The sequence below is a fragment of the Hyposmocoma kahamanoa genome, unplaced genomic scaffold, assembly GCF_003589595.1.
Source record: "Hyposmocoma kahamanoa isolate Upper Pololo Valley unplaced genomic scaffold, ASM358959v1 84, whole genome shotgun sequence".
NCBI classification, from domain to species: Eukaryota; Metazoa; Arthropoda; class Insecta; order Lepidoptera; family Cosmopterigidae; genus Hyposmocoma; species Hyposmocoma kahamanoa.
Window position 1 is genome coordinate 57,686 of NW_020654229.1, and position 5,401 is coordinate 63,086.

At 35.9% G+C, this 5,401-nt stretch overlaps 1 protein-coding gene across 1 annotated transcript in view; it reads right to left on the reverse strand.

The window, feature by feature from the left end:
- LOC113234485 (protein toll-like) overlaps window positions 1–2,295 on the reverse strand; it is a 38,286-nt gene extending 35,991 nt beyond the window's left edge. Inside the window, exon 1 of the mRNA XM_026469819.1 lies at window positions 2,151–2,295. The gene's annotated coding sequence lies outside the window, so the exon portion shown is untranslated. The remainder of the gene's footprint in view (window positions 1–2,150) is intronic.
- Between the last annotated feature and the right edge of the window lie 3,106 nt (window positions 2,296–5,401).

Here is a 5,401-nt window from a genome sequence, read left to right on the forward strand (position 1 = left end):
TTCTATTCTATTCTATTCTATGAATAAATTTAATATGGTTCACAACACAAGAAATTATGAATTTTGCAAATGCGGATTTTAGTTTTTTCATCAACAAATGGCGAGATGGATATTCTTCCATCGATAATACAACTCGAACTAAAATGTTGTAAAAAGCAAAGACGCACGAAAATTTTTTATACGGAAAAGAATTAACATCAATTATAAGAAATTCTTAATAATAAGTATGTAAGTAGTATGTGACTGAATTGCAATTAAATTTCTGTTTAGATAGCATTTTGAGCGAATGTTTTAATTTTGAACTTAAGAAAACTCCTTGCTTGAACTTGAACCTGTCCTATATGAGGAAGAATGTGGTGCTACAAATTAAAAGAAAAAGTAATTACCGACCATGGCTGTAACGGGAAAAAAAGGCCCGCGGGTTTTATTTGGGGCATTAGAGTCAGTTAGCCACAAATTAATGTTGCATTCAAGTGAGGAATGACTTACAAAAGTAACTGTTGCGTTTTCACGCCTAAACCAATTTTCATGAATTTTGGTAAAGATAAATGGGACCTAGGAAAAGGACATAGGTTTCTTTTTGTCACAAAAAGGGAGTGAAATAGGGGATGAAAGTTTGTACGGAGAAGCAATAAAATAGTATGCTACTCGAAGTACTCATTTTACGCGCACGAAGTCGCGTGCTCCAGCTAGTAATAAATAAACAACATAAGAAACGTCGTTATTTAAGTCCGTGGTAAATATTGAGGGTATGCGGTATGCATTTAATCACGAGTGAATTTACGAAGAGGTATCAAAATGCACAGGTCTAAACTAACACAAAATATCCACTTCTTTTTTAACCGACTTCAAAAAAGGAGGATTTTCTCAATTCGACTGTATGTTTTTTTTGTATACATATGTGTTACGCGATAACTCCGATATTTGTGAGCCGATTTTCATGATTCTTTTTTTGTTGGAAAGAGGGTCCCTCCATAGTGGTCCCAGTGGCTGATCACGCAAGAAAATTCATTTTTACATATATTTTTACATAGCGCCTAAATTTTACTTAAGGAGCAATTATTTTAATGGTTGGTTTTGCTATTTTTCCAATTCAAGGCGTTTTTCTCTTTCAATATACTTATAGATGTAATTCCACGTACTTTTGATGTCGGTTTTTTTAGTACTCTCTACTGAGATTATTTTCTGTTATTGAAGCTAAAAAGACATTTGCATTGAACGTAAACTATGGGTAATTTGTTTCTTAAATAAACGCCAATGTGTCACATAAAAACCTGTTAATCGGCAATAACATGCGTGTACAGCGTAAATAAGGCTGGGTTTCCCCAAACATGCGCACTGTTTGTATTTTAACAATCATGTGTGTATTTTTAACCGATTTCAATAAAAGGAGTAGCTTCTCGACTGTATTTTTTTGTGTATGTTAGGCTTTTTCTCCGTCATTTGTGAACCGATTTTGTGATGCTTATTTTTTGTTTGTTGGGAAGGTGTCGTTCTATTCAAATTTGAACAGAGTATTCTACCTTTAAGGGTAGCTAATTAGGGAATGAATCAGATTTATTAGATTTCATCCATTTTCCGCTAACCGATTTCAATAAAACTTGGCAAATAGGTGAAATTCCACAAACTTTTGAGTTCGGTTTTTTTAAAACGTTAATTAATTTTTTTATGAATATTGCCATTAACGAAATTCCCCATTTAGTCATTTAAATAATGATGTTATTAATATAATATTATTACAATAATGGACATGAGTGCATACGTACAAACGCGTGTATTGAGACCTTTATTACGGTTTTTATATTACGTTTATATTACCAACACTAATTTTAAACCAATTTTACTAAACCATATTTTATTTTCCTTAAAATTGTCATCAAATTCTTATAAATATCTAAACGACCTAACTAATTTCGAAGAAAACCATACGAAAACATAATAGCTTTCTAAGTTTCTACTTACCTTATAAGTAAGTATCTAAAGTTCAAATTTAAGCTAAGGTATTACATAAAGAACAATCACAAAAGCAAACTTTGGCCCAGTTCTAAATCCGGGTTACCAAATAATGGTTATGTACTAACTGAATGGTTACATACCATACGACATTGCTATAGTAAACACTTTATATAGTAAATGGCCTCAGGACTTACCTTAAGCAGGAAAAATCCAAGGTTTTGCACAAAAATTCACGCTATCACTTTGAAAAATTATGTGTAAACACTTAAACACTCACATTGTGAATACTTATTTGTAAAAATACTAGATCTTAGTATAAATTAAAAATCTAAAATTTAACAGATCGACTCACGCGCGTGGAGTACAAAACGAAACTAAACCATTGAGTGAATTCAAAACGGAACCTCTTTACAATATTAACTTTCTCATTTACAAAATAAAATTCCAAAGACACTGTTTTATAAACCGCATTTTATCGCACGCAAACATAATTTTGTGATATCTCTACATTGAAGAAAAAGATAACACACAATTTCTATAAGAGAGAAAGAGATAAAAGATTGTTCGTGATTTTGACAGCCCCTTCACCCCGCAACCTCACCTTTGTTCAGAGAAAATGGCAGAAGTGATAATCAAATCAAAAATGTAAACTATACCTTTCCTGCTCGCACTTACTCAATATGCATAACTCGTCTCGGTTAAGACATGACTTTTAGGTTAAGTACGAAAGACAACGCTCTTGAACATTAATTATGTTTAGAGTTCCATTGAAACTTTTGTTGCCAAATGCAATTGTTGCACTTGACAAGTAGCAGCCATGTATGACGTAATAAAGTAATTTGTATAATTTTTGCGATCCGATTAGTCTCGAAGACGCAATCACAAGTTGCGGTTCTTAGAATTAATAACCGATGAGTTCTCAAAGGTATTTAACATGTTTAAAATCACAGAATACTTTGTTGTTATGAACCTATGCTCGCAATTAAAAAATATTAGACTGTTCTTCATTTAATAAAATTGTAATTAATTAGGCATATTATAATGTCATCGAGTTTGCACAGTACTCGTATAACTAATATAAAAATATAGATATACCGCAGGGCAGTATTCTAGGGCAGCTCTTGTTTAATAACTCTTTAAACTAAATCCATGCCATAATGCATTAAATGAAAGACGGTCCTTTTCGCTCACGAATACTTTGCGGTAGTTAGTGGAGAGAATGGCGTTGTGTACCGCAGGGTACTATCCTAGTCCTGTTCTTGTTTGTACTCTACGAGCTTTGTACCACCTGTACCCTTTACCCTGTACCCCACATAAGGTGAGGTAGGGCACGGCCTGCGGCGCGTGGTGGGGTTTAGATTGCGGAGTGTGCTTATGCTACAGGATGCACCATACCTGAAGTTCGACCAGCCGAAAGTAATTTCGATGGCATAGCGGTTAGTCTTATACGCGCTTGATGAGGAGGCTCCGGGTTAGATTTTTGATTTGGGCCAGTTTAGGAAACGAACATTTTTAAGTTAGTTCTGATCTGGGTATTACCATACACTATTTTTAACTGCCCCTGTGGCCGAACGGTTACCATGCCGGACTGCCACCCAGAGTTCTCCGGTTCGATTCCCGATTCGGGAGAAATATTTGTATGGCCTACATTTATTTCTCTTGTGAGTTTGAGTGTAATTTGTGGTTGTCTAAGTGTGTCCATGGTACTCGCGACTCAGGGTTTCCCTAGTGCGGGGCTACGTTGAGTGTGTGCGTGTGTGCTTATACACTATGTCACTGTTTATTTTATTTTATTTATTTATTTAAGTCTGGCAACTAAACAAAAAAACGAATGCCTTGCTCAGACCACGTTAAATAAAAAACGAATCAAATGTTGGAGAATAAATATTTTTTAAAGAATCCGAATGACATCTAAATGTACCGCAGGGTATTATTCTAATACTGTTCTTATTCATAATTTTGACGAATGTCTTCCCACAACACGTTAAACGACTAATCCTTTGCGGTAGATCTAGTGGAGGGAATCGCATGGCGTATCCCAGGGTAATATTCTATGTCTGCTCTTGTGTATACTTTATATCACAGGTTCCCAAACTTTTTGGCCGACCACCCACTAAGGCATGATAAAAAAAAATTCAACGCCCACCACTAACCCAAAAAAAATTGGAAACACCTATTTTTCATATTAACTTAACACAAAAAAATCAAGAGGAAAAAGTTTGTGTAGTTTCAATTGATAATTCAGGTTTTTTCAAATGAGGTAGCACATCCTGGACAGGCCCATCAAGGCCCCCAATTGCTGTCGAGGCCCTACCTAGGACTAGGACTTTTCAGCGCCCTCTGGAGGGCAGCAGGGATCACTATGGGAAACTATGCTCTATACTGACGCCTTACTAAACGAAAGACGTGCCTCCTCGCTGACTTTAAGTGTGATTATGTCTGCCGAATGCCTATCAATTGAAGACATCGCGGTGTTCAAACAATTGTGGTTTAACTCAAATGGTGCACAATATTTTTAGAATCGATGACATACAAATTATTTCTTCCCGTGAAAGATCATTACAATTGGTAAGTTTATTACAGACATCTTGTTTCTTACAATATTCTTACGACGCCGCGCCGGTTTCATTGACGTGAAGAAATCTAATTTTAAATTCAGCAATGATATCGCACTGCCATTACACACAACAGTGTTACAACTCAAAATATGTGGAATTCAAGACTATCAGCAATAGAACGTAAAATGTAATTCTCTACACATCATTAAGACCATCATTAGAGTATTGTAAGAAACAATTAAAAGGTGTGTACACTTAACCCAAAATGAGGCAAACTTTCAACAGTCCTTACTCAACAGTATGAAATTATTTATTACTTTTTATTTGAAAATATATTTGTCAAGTAGGAAATTGTTTAGAGGTTTATAGTAAACTTTAACCTATACTCGTACATAGGTAAATTTTAGCAATCTTTCACGGGAAGTACGTAATTCGTTTCGTTTTTTATCGATTCTGAAAAAAATACACTCTTTGAGTATTTACATTATTGTATTAACAGTGCGATATAATCTTGAATTTCACGAATTTGCGATATAATTGTTGCGTGTTCAACTGCCTATGTTCGGTTCGGTTAGCATTCTGGACTGCCACTCAGAGGTCTCGGGTTAAATTCTCAGGCCGGGAGTAATATTTGTATAATTGCCTATGCGCACCTACTGTGTGTGTCTATGGCACCCACGATACAGGGTTTTTCTGGCGCGTAAGGCTAAGAATTCACGGAGCTGTATTCACCGCGACAGCGGGACAACCGTTTTACTTCAATACTCACGACACCACAGGTTTGTACACGCAAACTTGGCGGGAGATGATCTCAAGTCGCGCGGTAATTTGCGATCGACAGAGACCGTCGGCGTCGTGGGCGAACCGACCGAAAAGCGCGCGGGTGA